This window comes from Sitophilus oryzae, unplaced genomic scaffold (genome assembly GCF_002938485.1).
Source record: "Sitophilus oryzae breed Bouriz unplaced genomic scaffold, Soryzae_2.0 scaffold_130_pilon_pilon, whole genome shotgun sequence".
NCBI classification, from domain to species: Eukaryota; Metazoa; Arthropoda; class Insecta; order Coleoptera; family Curculionidae; genus Sitophilus; species Sitophilus oryzae.
Genome location: NW_022145960.1, coordinates 1,322,051 through 1,337,213, shown reverse-complemented (window position 1 = coordinate 1,337,213; position 15,163 = coordinate 1,322,051). Strand labels below are relative to the sequence as shown.

The 15,163-nt window shown below is 33.9% G+C and overlaps 1 protein-coding gene across 5 annotated transcripts in view; it reads right to left on the bottom strand.

Annotated features, from left to right (window-relative positions):
- Positions 1–15,163, bottom strand: part of LOC115874979 (protocadherin-like wing polarity protein stan) — a 273,618-nt gene that overhangs the window by 216,195 nt on the left and 42,260 nt on the right. For 4 of the 5 annotated variants that reach the window (XM_030890292.1, XM_030890290.1, XM_030890294.1 and 1 more), the window contains exon 2: positions 9,479–9,541. The exons of the other annotated variant lie outside the window; for it this stretch is intronic. The gene's annotated coding sequence lies outside the window, so the exon portion shown is untranslated. The remainder of the gene's footprint in view (positions 1–9,478; positions 9,542–15,163) is intronic. 5 annotated transcript variants of the gene reach the window in all.

Below are 15,163 nucleotides of genomic sequence, written 5' to 3'. Positions count from 1 at the left end.
TTAGTACGAAAATTGTAAATGCCGTTGGAAAAATTTCCAGGGTGGACAGTTTTAAGATGTTCTGATAGTTTCGCTGGCTTCATACTTCCATTAGCAAGGACTTTACCGCATAAAAAGCACTGCGGTTTTTGAATTCCATCACGTTCAGTTATGAAAGTAAAACCAAAGTTGACATAAGAATCATTATACTTTCGTTTCTTTGACAGTATTTTGAAGGTGCTGACACAATCAAATGTACCTACAATTGCTGTACAACAGTTATACAATTGAATAGATTTTATGTATTTAATAAAGAACTTTATTTAGTTACATACCATTCAGTTCCACGAAGAAATTAACTTAGAAAAATAATACACATTACGATATTGATGCGCCAAACGTGCTGTGCATAGCGGAGCGCAATATTATTCGTCTGTTCCGGTCGCGGGCGTTCGCGGGAGTGCGGGAGCGGGCGTGCAGCGACGGACGAGTAGGTGTAATCCGCCTCGCCCCCGCACTTCAAGCTGGACATCAAGACAACGCGCACGTCGCGCATCGCGTAGTGTTTAGTGATTAAATACCTACTGAATTCGCCCTACACTATTTCTTTTCTTAATAAATATGTTTATAGTTAGTTGGCGTAATGCGCACCGCGGACCCCTGATACACATGCTATGGACCCCTAAGGGGTCCGGGGACCACACTTTAAAAAACCATGATTTAAATGAAACATCGTATCAAACTTTGCAGGGTGGGACCGTGTGCACCGTCGCTCACATAGCCTATACACCAAATTTAGTCACGATCGGACAACAACTTTTGAGGTTTCTTACGTCAAAACTAACTGTCACAGTGACACGCGTCGTTACACGGTCAAGTTGGCCTTGGTCCGATCTATCGTAATACCAAATAATTTAAATTCATTTAAATCGGACGATTTTTTTATTTCATTCGTTGATGATAATTGATCAAAATATCTTGAAAAGATGGGGCTCTTCGAGTCCCACCTACATTTCAAATTTCAGCTCCCAAGCTCAGATAGAGCTCAAATTACGACGCTCCAAAGACCCATTAAATTGGCCGATATTTTCGCCATATCATGAAAAGATGGCCTTTCGAGCCCCGCATCTTCATTCCGTGTTTCAGCCCCCTAGTTCACATTGGGCCCGAGTTACGACGCACGCTTCAAAATCAAAAAATCAACGTTACCACATTTCCTCTCGCGTCTCGTGTGTCACGGCCTTCAATTTTTTACCCCCCATCACGCGTAAAGAAGTTTCACTTCAAAAATCTTCGTTTCAATAATTTAGTCGAATTAGCCTCATTGACTGCAATTTAGTGCAGTTGTCGATAAGTGCAGACATTTCTTTTAAGCTGGATTTTTTTCACACTGTCCGTCATATAGCTACTAGAGATGAGTAGGTCCGGATGGATACGAATCCACGGATCTCTTTCCGGTACCGGTACTGATGGATGTAGATCATAATGAATATCGACCCCTATCCGAGGAAGTGTATTGCTGACAGCCAAACGGCCACGTCGTCGTCAGCGGATAATTCGAATACGTCAAAGAAATCAGCAGACGAGGACTACGCTCGTTTGTTTTTTGAAAATGATATCATGTTTTTCTTAAAAATGTTACCTGTCAAATTCCGAACAATTAAAAATTATTTTTTAATTATTACAGTTTTAATTATCTGATAATGACGCTAACATGGTTAGTACAACGCGCTTCCAGTGTTTAACAGTAAAGGGTGTTGGTGTATTGTGGTGAATTAGTGTTTTATTCTGCAACTAATGATATGTATAAGTCGTTCGGTCAAATATTCAAATTGAAGGTAATGTGAGTCTAATAATATATTATATTTCAGGTATTAATTGTAATGATATAAACAACATACTAAATTATCCAAAAAAAAATTCACAGTCCTTTACAAAGATGCAACCAGGGGGGCATTGAAAATGATGAATAAAAACGTAAAAATATGATTAGTGTTAATATGAGTGTATTACATACATATGTTTAAATAACGAACTTAACAAAAAACAACAGATTTAAAGATTCACTGAAGAAGTAGTAATGTTAAAATTAAATAAAACATTATCAATAATAATTATGCGATCGCACCTATCCGTAAAACAAGCAAGCAAAAAAAAGAATTCTTACGGAAAGTACACTTTACGATATAATTTTTTAACTGTAAAGGCAAACCCCATTTAAACTCAAAACTTTTTAATACCTACTACTGTATCTAAAAGACTTTTTTTTAAATTACTAAATTCTTAGCCACGCTTCTGTTTTTCTTGGCTGTTGTACGTCACGTCACAGATTAACAGGCCCACGTTTGCACCACAAGGCGATGCTGCAGACCACTAGGTAGACCGGTCGTAGAAATTTATGTTATACAACTTGTAGTCAATCTACACAAATATTATCAAAAACTTTTTTTCTTTTAAAATGTGTTCAGATTTTGTAAAAATGATAAGTCAAAATCTCAAAACTTAAATTTGACATGAGTTTCTTAGTTTTTAACTAATATAGTGGCGAATTACAAAAATTCCTTTTCAATGAAAATTAATGAGTTAAATAAAATAATTTAATAAATTACTAGCTTTTTCTCGCGACTACGTTCGCGTTACACCTTGAATCGTTCATGCATTGATTTAAATGATTTTTTACTTCTTTATAGAGAGCTAGTGAGCATAGATGTTTTTTATTTTTCATCTTTTTTTTTATTTATTAAGAGCATTAATACTCTCTTTATAGGTTATTTTTTATTCTTTGAAGGATAATTGAGGAATATATATTTCGTTATGATGTCACTAAATAAACCCTTGTATAAAATTTTATACTGTCTGGTTTATAATGTTATAATATTGCATTTTCGTACAGCAAACTTTTATTCCCTATTCTACTCCCTAAGGGTATAAATTTCATAAATTCGCTTTACCTTTGTGCCAATTTTTATGTGTATAATCCAGAGGTCACCAAGTTTTATATAAATTTTTACTAACTTTACCCATTTGGTTGATGAATTTCAAAAATTTCTTCTAATTCTTTTTGTAGGATTTCATTCTTCTAGACCAAATAGTAAGGAATTTTCATACAACAAACTGTTCCGAGATAATTTTACTCTCTAAGAGGATGAATTTCCTAAAATCGCTTTGTGTAGCTAATTCACTAAAGTCGTTTAAACGAACCTTTGTGCTAATATTTATGTATGTAAAGCTGGCGGCATGAACTCACTCTAAAATATCTAAAAACGTAATATATAATCTAACTGACACACCACTGACAATGACAAATAATTTATTTCTGGAGGTATTGTGTGTAGGTGTTTTTCAGATATGTTTTAGTATTTAGTCGTTTTACACAAAGAAATAGCCATTAAGCACTATAAAAATACTTCATAACAAATCTACACATATATACCTTTCATTTAAAAAAAGAATCATCAAGATTGGTAAAGCGGTTTCGGCGGGATGGATGCAACAAAAAAACCCTTTGAGCTTTTATATATGTATGGATTAATTATTTTTCCAACATATTTTACTTTGCAAATTTTTATAAATATTCAGACTCGCCAATATCGTACTCCACCGTGTCCAGCCTGTTTAGCCAAACGTAGGCCGATTCCTCTTCGGCGGCGTCGTGACCCTGGCCGAAGGAAGAGTCTTGAAGACGCTCATCCGCGCATAGGAATAAGTTGACTGCGTAGCGTATTGCGTATTAATCGATTCTGAAACTTTCTATCTCGTGTATAACATGTTACGCAAGTTTATTATTTTAATCTCGATTTTAATAGATAAATGTGTGAAATGCCACCTGAATATCTTCCGCTATGACATGTTTTTACTTTTTTGTTATGGTAAAGTGATTTGTATAAACTTTATTGAATAACGTATATTTTTCTCCATTTGTGATATTTTAATTTTAAGCGAAAATTAAGTATAACATTTTAGGAAAAAGAAACACTGTAATATTTAAAAGAATAAGAAGAAATTAGTCTTATTTTGAAAGGAAAATATAAAAAAAAACTATTTCTATAGAAAAAGTCTTTATACTAATCAGAATCCGGTGACATATACGCGGTCTCACCGGAAACAATAATAATAATTTATTATTACTTCGAATAACTTGAAGAATATCTACTTTTAATAATGAACACTTCAGAAATACACCAGTAAAAACATTTATTATTTGAGATTAAAACTCGAATTAAATTATAAATATTAGTTACCTATGTTGTTATAGCTTTTATAAGGCCTGTTTAACGACTTAATAAGTTACCTAGCGAAAAAATCTGTGCGCGTACCTACCACTATTGTTACAGGTTAATTCGGTAAAGAAATATGTTACACAAGTTAAAAAACGCTAAAATTTTAATGGTATTACTTGTGCATTATTGGCCTTATAATGTAATTTGTTGGAATTATATCTTCTTTAAATATAATTAGACTTTTTAACGACTTTTAAGTAACCTAGGAAAAAATCTGTGCACGTACCTACCAGTATTGTTACAGGTTAATTCGTGAAACAAATGTGTTACATATTATTTGTGGTATTAGTGGTATTATATTGGAATCAGCTTGGCATTAGTCGGGAATTATATGAGAAATTTTGGTATTTAATTTGTATTTTTGGCATTACTTTGGCATTAGTATACAGACATTTGTCAGCGGTTTACTCCTTGTAGATAATCAAAAAGTTTTTGATAAAATTTGCTTTTTATGTCAGATCATTTCTATGAAAAATTACATTAGATTTTTATTAAAGACGCTGGGTAATTAAAACATTGACTAATAAAGCTTGTCCACTTTAAATAAGGGGTCACGAAATATCCTCCTTGGAGTGTTTGGGTTAAGGGGTGTATAATAAATTAATCGTTGTTTTATAATAAAAACCATAAAACATTTATTTGTGAGTAAAATAATGCAATGGTTGGATATCTCTCCTTTATAATTGGGGACTAAAAATACACTAAAATAATTAGAAAAAAAATCTTGTACTTATTTAGTAATTACGTCAATATTAATTAATTGACTTTCTAGTCTATTTTATTTTATGTACAAATATATTATTAAATTTTAATCTAAGCATTAAGTAATAAAACACTTTGTGCCCTCTTATATTGTAAGAGGTTACGAAAAATAGTCCTGGTTTGGGGTGTATTCCAGAAAACAGTGTAAGGGGTGTAAATAAATTGTATAATCACTGTTCTTTATAATAAAAACTATAAAACATTTCTTATTTGTGAGATTAAAAAAACAAAACAATGCATTGGTTAAAATAAGTACATTCAATACATATGTATGTGTTATAACATAATATAGCCATTACTATTATACTATTATTATTAAAATAATATGTGTGTAACATATTTCTTTAACGAATTAAACTGTAACAGACATTTATATGCCCAGTATATTTTTGTTTAACAAACCAATCAGGAAAAATCTAAAACCTACCGTTATAGGAGGTATAAGATGATTAAACTTATATAATGACAACTACTTATCGGATAACAAATTAATTACTACTGTCAGCTAGTTCCGCTACTGTTTAGGCAGAATATACCTAGAGTACCTACACTTACCTATGATGTAGGTAGATTAAAGCTTATTTTGACTTTACCTCTCACTTCGGTGTCACAAGCTGAATTTTTCAGGGATGGAAGTACAGTACATGATATGGGGACCCTTATTCCGAAAGTAGTACAAAAAAAGACCGGGTAAAAGGGCACTATCATCAAAAATCGATATATTAATACCATCGTATAGAGAAAACAAATACTTATTTTTTGATCCAGTACACAATAAAGTCTTCGTAGGGAGTAATTTTTTATAATTATTTACAAAAAAACATTTCCATTAGCGCTTATGACCAAAAAAAACTTTAAACATGAATAATCATGTCAATCATGCGAAAATTTGGTTTAAAATAGAATTATTTTGAATATAACTTTCATTTAACGAAAAACGAAAGCCTAAATGAAAAAAAGAAACAATTTAAAAGTTTCGATTATGTCTTGACAAGGTATCAAAGCAAACCCCATATTTTTTGCTTTTAAACTAATAATGATATATCAATAAACAATTAGCGATGTAATGGTTTTTGCGCGCGCTGGCCGACTGCCGCCGCTGCGCCGAGATTTCCTATACCCTTGTATATATGACGTCATGGTGTGGCAAATGTAGCATTTTAATTCGATTTGGGCTCCCTTATATAGGATAACAGAAACATTTTCAATGTTAAAACCTTATGGGTTTTTCGCCACTGCACTGCAAGAAAAAAAAAATTAAATAATTAATTATTATTTCTAATCACAGTATAAGTGTAAAAAAAGGTATTATAAAAAGTTTATATGATAGGGCAAAGGGAGATTTTCACAAATCTAAGATTTGTCAGCATTCATGGGACACAGGGCACAGAATAAATTTTAATAACGCCAAAATTATAATGAAAGAAGCGATAGCCTCTAAAAGAAAAATAAAAGAGGTTTTTTTTAATTCAATCTAATAAAAATAAATGTATTGCTCATGCATCTGTAGATGTTAGTAATGTATGGCAATCGCTTCTTTGATTTTAAAGAACATTACATAAATAAACATAACATACGTAAAATTTAAAAATAATCATACAGAAAGAATTTTGGTTTTTCGGGTTATTAGGCCGTCGTCGGTTAGAATTGCTTCCTAACGTTTCGCTAGCACGAGTGGCTAGCATCTTCAGAGGTGTGTTTGCTCCGATTGCTCACACTAGACTGATGCCTCCGCGTCGGCGTAGCGCGTATTTATGCGTCGGCGGAGGGGGCGTGGCTTGTTCGGGTGGTAGTTCTTCCGGAACTGGTCTACTTCTCTGTGCTGCTACTTTGGTCCTAGATATAGCTGGATGCCAAATTCTGTTAAGGTAGAAAGTTTTCTTCCTTCCTGTTGAAATTATTTGGATGTTTGTGAATTTCAACAGCTTCCCTGACCAGACGAGGATGATATCCAGATGTTGTGGCAATGACTTGTGTGTCTTCGAATTGGATTTTGTGGTCACCATCTCTTAGAGCATGTTCTGCTACGGCTGACTTCTCTGTTTGCCCTAATCTGCAGTTTCTCTTGTGTTCCGTAAGTCTCGTTCCTACTGAGCGTTTGGTAGTTCCAATATATACGCTACCGCAGGAACAAGGTATACGGTAGATCCCTGCAGAGGATAATGGTTCTCTTTGTCTTTTTGCTGGTCTTAAGCAGTCCCTTTATTTTTCGGGTAGGTTTGTATATGGTTTTGATGTTATAGCTTCTTGAGAACTTTGTCAATCCTATCGGTGACCTGGGAAACATATGCGGAAGGAAGGCCTTATTAATGATGTTTTCCTGTTCATTGGCGTCAGGTCTCCTCTGCCTAGGTGCCAGCGCCGCCTTTATTTCTCTGTCATTATAGCCATTGGCAAGAAAGGCTTTATTTAAATGGCTTAGTTCCTCTTGGATGTGTTCCTTAGCACAAATGCGTCTTGCCCTATTTGCTAATGTTCCGTTAATCCCCTATTTTTGGCTTGGATGGTGATTTGACAGTTTGTGCAAGTACCGGTCTGTATGAGTGGGTTTTTGATACACCGTGTGATCCAAATGGTCGCCATTTCTTTTGACAAGCACATCGAGGAAGGCCGGTTGGTTGTTTACTTCGGTTTCCATGGTAAATTTTATGCTCGGGCTCTGCGAATTAAGGTGATGAAGGAAGTCATCTAGGCTGTCACGTCCATGTTTCTAAACAACAAATGTATCGTCCACATAACGAAACCATACAGCGGGCTTCAGAACGGATGACTCTAGCGCTTTTTCTTCAAATCTCTCCATAAAGAAATTAGCAATTATTGGGCTGATTGGACTACCCATTGCGACACCTTCTGTTTGTTCGTAGTAATTGCCGTTCCATAAGAAATAGCTACCAGTCAGACACACTCGGAAGAGCTCCGCGATGTCAGGTGGGAATGAAAACCCACTCGATCGGGTGTATCGAAAACCCACTCATACAGACCGGTACTTACACAAACTATCAAATCACCATCCAAGCCAAAAACAGGGGATTATCGGAACATTAGCAAATAGGGCAAGACGTATCTGTGCTAATGAACACATCCAAGAGGAACTAAGTCATTTAAATAAAGCCTTTCTTGCCAATGGCTATAATGACAGAGAAATAAAGGCGGCGCTGGCACCTAGGTGGGCAGAGAGGAGACCTGACGTTGAATGAACAGGAAAAACATCATTAATAAGGCCTTCCTTCCATATATGTTTCCCAGGTCACCGATAGGATTGGTAAAGTTCTCAAGAAGCATAACATCAAAACCATATACAAACCTACCCGAAAATAAGGGACTGCTTAAGACCAGCAAAAGACAAAAGAGAACCATTATCCTCTGAAGCGATCTACCGTATACCTTGTTCCTGCGGTAGCGTATATATTGGAATTACCAAACGCTCAGTAGAAACGAGACTTACGGAACACAAGAGAAACTGCAGATTAGGGTAAACAGAGAAGTCAGCCGTAGCAGAACATGCTCTAAGAGATGGTGACCACAAAATCCAATTCAAAGACACCCAAAGTCATTGCCACAACATCTGGATATCATCCTCGTCTGGTCAGAGAAGCTGTTGAAATTCACAAACATCCAAATAATTTCAACAGGAAGGAAGAAACGTTCTACCTTAACAGAATTTGGCATCCAGCTATATCTAGGACCAAAGTAGCAGCACAGAGAAGTAGACCAGTTCCGGAAGAACTACCACCCGAACAAGCCACGCCCCCTCCGCTTTGACGCATAAATAAGCGCTCCGCCTCTACGCCGAGGCATCAGCACTAGTGTGAGCGAATCGGATCAAATACACTTCAATGAAGATGCTAGCCTCTCGTGCTAGCGATAGCCGCTAGCGAAGCAAAATAACCGACGATTTTTTTTAATAACCCTAAAAAAATAATTCTTCAAACGATGGCCGCGAAAGCCTAAACTACTACAAATCATACAGAAAGTTTGGGCTTTTTGGTTTTACCTTATTAAGTAATTATCAGGTAGTAATTGTTAATTTTGAAGTTTAACTTAATATAATCTCATTTTAACAGAACGTCAACGATTTCTTGTAGACGTATCTGTTTTAAAAAGTAAAGTGTTCTCGAATAGTTCAATATATTTTTTTGCTTCCGACGACGGAAAGAGAAAACTTTCCGAAACGTTAAGCATTTTTTTCTTTGTTAGGCAAATTTTTATTACTGTAAACACAACTTCTGACAAGCAGCGTCCGTTTAGGTTTAACGCCAGAAGTGTTTACAAAAAATAACTATTTTATTTTGTAGATTTTTCTTGCAGTGCAGTGGCGAAAAACCCATAAGGATTTTTTTGGATAGAAGAATCCGCCACATAGGTATAGACATTTTTTATACTAAATTATAAAATACAACAATCAATTTAAGAAAGTAACAGGAGCTAATAATTTCTAAACAAATGTAATACTGTACCTGATTTTTATAACCTTTCCACGGATGTGGGTTTTACGATAGTAAGTGGCTGACAAACACTACCTGTAACAAAAAAAATTCACAGTCCTTTACAAAGATGCAACCGGGGGGGCATTGAAAATGATGAATAAAAACGTAAAAATATGATTAGTGTTAATATGAGTGTATTACATACATATGTTTAAATAACGAACTTAACAAAAAACAACAGATTTAAAGATTCACTGAAAAAGTAGTAATGTTAACATTAAATATAACATTATCAATAATAATTATGCGATCGCACCTATCCGTAAAACAAGCAAGCAAAAAAACCTCGAAAAAAACAAAATAACATACAAAACATCAGGTTAACATGATGACAGATCATGATCAATGACAGATAAAGAATTCTTACGGAAAGTTACACTTTACGATATAACTTTTTACCTGTTAAAGGCAAACCCCATTTAAACACAAAACTTTTTAATACCTACTACTGTATCTAAAAGACTTTTTTTTAAATTACTAAATTCTTAGCCACGCTTCTGTTTTTCTTGGCTGTTGTGCGTCACGTCACAGATTAACAGGCCCACGTTTGCACCACAAGGCGATGCTGCAGACCACTAGGTAGACCGGTCGTAGAAATTTATGTTATACAACTTGTAGTCAATCTACACAAATATTATCAAAAACTTTTTCTTTTAAAAATGTGTTCAGATTTTGTAAAAAGTATAAGTCAAAATCGCAAAACTTAAATTTGATATGAGTTTCTTAGTTTTTAACTAATATAGTGGCGAATTACAAAAATTCCTTTTCAATGAAAATTAATGAGTTAAATAAAATAATTTAATAAATTACCAGCTTTTTCTCGCGACTACTTTCGCATTACACCTCGAATCGTTTATGCATCGATTTAAATGATTTTTTACTTCTTTATAGAGCATATAAATGTTTTTATTTTTCATCTTTTTTTTATTTATTAAGAGCACTAATACTCTCTTTATAGGTTATTTTTTATTTTTTGAAGGATAATCGAGGAAGATATATTTCGTTATGATGTCACTAAATAAACCCTTGTATAAAATTTTATACTGTCTGGTTTATAATGTTATAGTATTGCACTTTCGTACAGCAAACTTTCATTCCCTATTCTACTCCCTAAAGGTATATTTAACCTATATTTCATAAATTCGCTTTACCTTTGTGTCAATTTTTATGTGTATAATCCAGAGGTCACCAAGTTTTATATAAATTTTTACTAACTTTACCCATTTGGTTGATGAATTTCAAAAATTTCTTCTAATTCTTTTTGTAGGATTTCATTCTTCTAGACCAAATAGTAAGGAATTTTCATACAACAAACTGTTCCGAGATAATTTTACTCTCTAAGAGGATGAATTTCCTAAAATCGCTTTGTGTAGCTAATTCACTAATGTCGTTTAAACGAACCTTTGTGCTAATATTTATGTATCTAAAGCTGGCGGCATGAACTCACTCTAAAATATCTAAAAACGTAATATATAATCTAACTGACACACCACTGACAATGACAAATAATTTATTTCTGGAGGTATTGTGTGTAGGTGTTTTTCAGGTATGTTTTAGTATTTAGTCGTTTTACACAAAGAAATAGCCATTAAGCACTATAAAAATACTTCATAACAAATCTACATATATATATCTTTCATTTAAAAAAAGAATCATCAAGATTGGTAAAGCGGTTTCGGCGGGATGGATGCAACAAAAAAAACCTTTGACCTTTTATGTATGGATTTTATGTATGGATTAATTATTTTTCCAACATATTTTACTTTGCAAATTTTTATAAATATTCAGACTCGCCAATATCGTACTCTACCGTGTCCAGCCTGTTTAGCCAAACGTAGGCCGATTCCTCTTCGGCGGCGTCGTGACCCTGGCCGAAGGAAGAGTATTGAAGACGCTCATCTGCGCATAGGAATAAGTTGACTGCGTAGCGTATTGCGTATTAATCGAGATTGAAACTTTCTATCTCGTGTATAACATGTTACGCAAGTTTATTATTTTAATCTCGATTTTAATAGATAAATGTGTGAAATGCCACCTGAATATCTTCCGCCATGACATGTTTTTACTTTTTTGTTATGGTAAAGTGATTTGTATAAATTTTATTCAATAAGGTATATTTTCCTCCATTTGTGATTTTTTAATTTTAAGCGAAAATTAAGTATAACATTTAAGGAAAAAGAAACACTGTAATATTTAAAAGAATAAGAAGAAATTCGTCTTATTTTGAAAGGAAAATGTAGAAAAAAACTCTTTCTATAGAAAAAGTCTTTATACTAACCAGAATCCGGTGACATATACGCGGTCTCACCGGAAACATTACTTATTGCTTCGCATAACTTGAAGAATATCTACTTTTAATAATGAACACTTCAGAAATACACCAGTAAAAACATTTATTATTTGAGATTAAAACTCGAATTAAATTATAAATATTAGTTACCTATGTTGTTAGAGCTTTTATAGGCCTGTTTAACGACTTAATAGTTACCTAGCGAAAAAAATATGTGCGCGTACCTACCACTATTGTTTTACAGGTTAATTCGTTAAAGAAATATGTTACACAACTCAAAAACGCTAAAATTTTAATGGTATTACTTGTGCATTATTGGCCTTATAATGTAATTTGTTGGAATTATATCTTCTTTAAATATAATTAGACTTTTAACGACTTTTAAGTTACCTAGGAAAAAATCTGTGCACGTACCTACCAGTATTGTTACAGGTTAATTCGTGAAACAAATGTGTTACATATTATTCGTGGTATTAGTGGTATTATATTGGAATCAGCTTGGCATTAGTGGGACATTATATGAGAAATTTTGGTATTTAATTTGTATTTTTGGCATTACTTTGGCATTAGTACACAGACATTTGTCAGCGGTTTACTCCTTATAGATAATCAAAAAGTTTTTTGATAAAATTTGCTTTTTATGTCAGATCATTTCTATGAAAAATTACATTAGATTTTTATTAAAGACGCTGGGTAATTAAAACATTGACTAATAAAGCTTGTCCACTTTAAATATGGGGTCACGAAATATCCTCCTTGGAGTGTTTGGGTTAAGGGGTGTATAATAAATTAATCGTTGTTTTATAATAAAAACCATAAAACTTTAATTTGTGAGAATGAAATAATGCAATGGTTGGATATCTCTCCTTTATAATTAGGTGACTAAAAATACACTAAAATAATTAGAAAAAAATAGTAAGTACAGTACATCACAGTACATGATATGGGGACCCTTATTCCGAAAGTAGTACAAAATTAGACCGGGTAAAAAGGCACTATCATCAAAAATCGATATATTAATACCACCGTATAGAGAAAACAAATACTTATTTTTTGATCCAGTACACAATAAAGTCTTCGTAGGGAGTAATTTTTTATAATTATTTACAAAAAAACATTTCCATTAGCGCTTATGACCAAAAAAAACTTTAAACATGAATAATCATTTCAATCATGCGAAAATTTGGTTTTAAAATAGATTTTTTTTAATATAACTTTCATTTAACGAAAAACGAAGGCCTAAATGAAAAAAAGAAACAATTTAAAAGTTTCGCTTATGTCTTGACAGGGTATCAAAGCAAACCCCATATTTTTTGCTTTTAAACTAATAAAGATATATCAATAAACAATTAGCGATGTAATGGTTTTTGCGCGCGCTGACCGACTGCCGCCGCTGCGCCGAGATTTCCTATACCCTTGTATATATGACGTCATTGTGTGGCAAATGTAGCATTTTAATTCGATTTGGGCTCCCTTATATAGGATAACAGAAACATTTTCAATGTTAAAAACATAAATTAAGGAAGTATTCAAGTATACACACATTGTTCTACCATCCCCGATTATATTAAACAAAAAACAATAGATACTGAAGAAGATAATCAAGACCATTAGGCGATTTTAGTTATATCTGAATAAAGTTCAAAAAGTTCAAATAAGTTTTTTGGACTCCAAGATCTACAAAAGAAAATAATTTGTACTGAACATAAATAGACATAACTAATCATCCAAAGAATCTCGAGTAAGATTCGGATTCAACATGCTGAAGCTAACATCATCATTTTAACATTTATATAAATATCATATTTTAAAATGGCGTTATTCGAAAATACCCATTAAATTTAATTGCTATGAAATGTTTGTTGTTTTTTTGTAATTGATTTGCAATATAAAATAAACGCTCTTTTAAAGGGCCGGCTACACGCACAGGCTTTACCGAAGACTTACTTGCGCAAACTGGTTTGTATCGGGAAGCCCGTGTGTGTGGACGGTAAAACGGTAGCACGCACAAACCAACAAGCACGGCCTGCGTAAACGTCGCGCTGCTAAAGATTTTAGTTTGCACAAACCAGTTTGTGCGGTGATATTATACGTGTAGACGGTATCAGCGAGTTCAAGGTACAGTTTTGTAACTTTGTGGGTTTTGTGTTATTACTTATCAACTCTTGTCTGATATTCGTACTTATTGCAATAAAGAGTTTATGACGAGTTTTATTGAAATATATTGATCGTTGCCGTGTCTATGGAAGTTAAAATTGAAAGATTATTCCGATAGAAACAGAAAAAATGATGCGTACAAAAAAATGGTTTTCTATTTAAGTCAGTTTTTACTCCACTTCGATCTATACCGTTTATTTTGCTACTTTTTCTTTAACAGTAAGCAATAAAAAACAATAATTCGTCACTTGACAATTCAGAATAAAAATAATGATGAATGTACTCTTAAAGATCGCGCACACTATACCTACACGGACCAGTACGGACCAGCACAGCACAAACCTGCATCCTGCATGACGTCGCACACTTTACCGCCACAGACCAGCAATATAAGCGAGAGTTTCGAAAAAAGTACAGTTGTCAAGGGTCAACTACTAGAGCGTGCAACATAGAAGTATTGAAAATGAGTAGTTCAGAGGAAGAAATTATTATTTTAGCCATGTTGTGTGAAGAAGAGGAGGAAGAGAAGGAAGCTAAGAAAAAAAGAAGATTTTGGGTTCACCCTATAAATCAAAAGAGAAAGCAATATGGCGAATTTCATCATTTGTTTCCTGAATTAAAAAGATTCGAAGAAAAGTTTTTCCAATATTTTCGAATGTCACAAATCAAATTTGATTATTTTTTTTTTGCTATCGACTCCCATATTGCATCTTTTCTTTCTTGGTCTCTATATATAAAATGCTTGGCTCGTATCGCACAGCTCTGGATACTTTTGTACCAGTAAAATAAGCTTTTCTTCATTCATATTTAAAACGATTTAAAGATTCGAACAAAAATAAACGAAATCTAACCTACATCATGCGACTTGAGCCAACTAGCGTACTCGAAATACTGACGAACCCTTCAATATTTGCATGTTTGTGGAGGTGTGCTGGTTCGCCGGTGCGCACATTAGGTCGGACCAGCACGACCAGGCATAAATATTGCCGGTCGTATTTGTTCCTGACCGACACGACCTGTTTTGACGGTCGTAGCTTGTGGCGGTACGTGCTGGTACTGGTCTAGTGTGCTCTACTCTATTAAATAACACGGTCACCTTCACCGGTAGATTTTGCTGGTCTGGTCCGTGTAGGTATAGTGTGCGCGATCTTTTACTTGCATCGTGTGGACACCGCACAGTGTTTCTTCTAGATTGAGCACACTATACC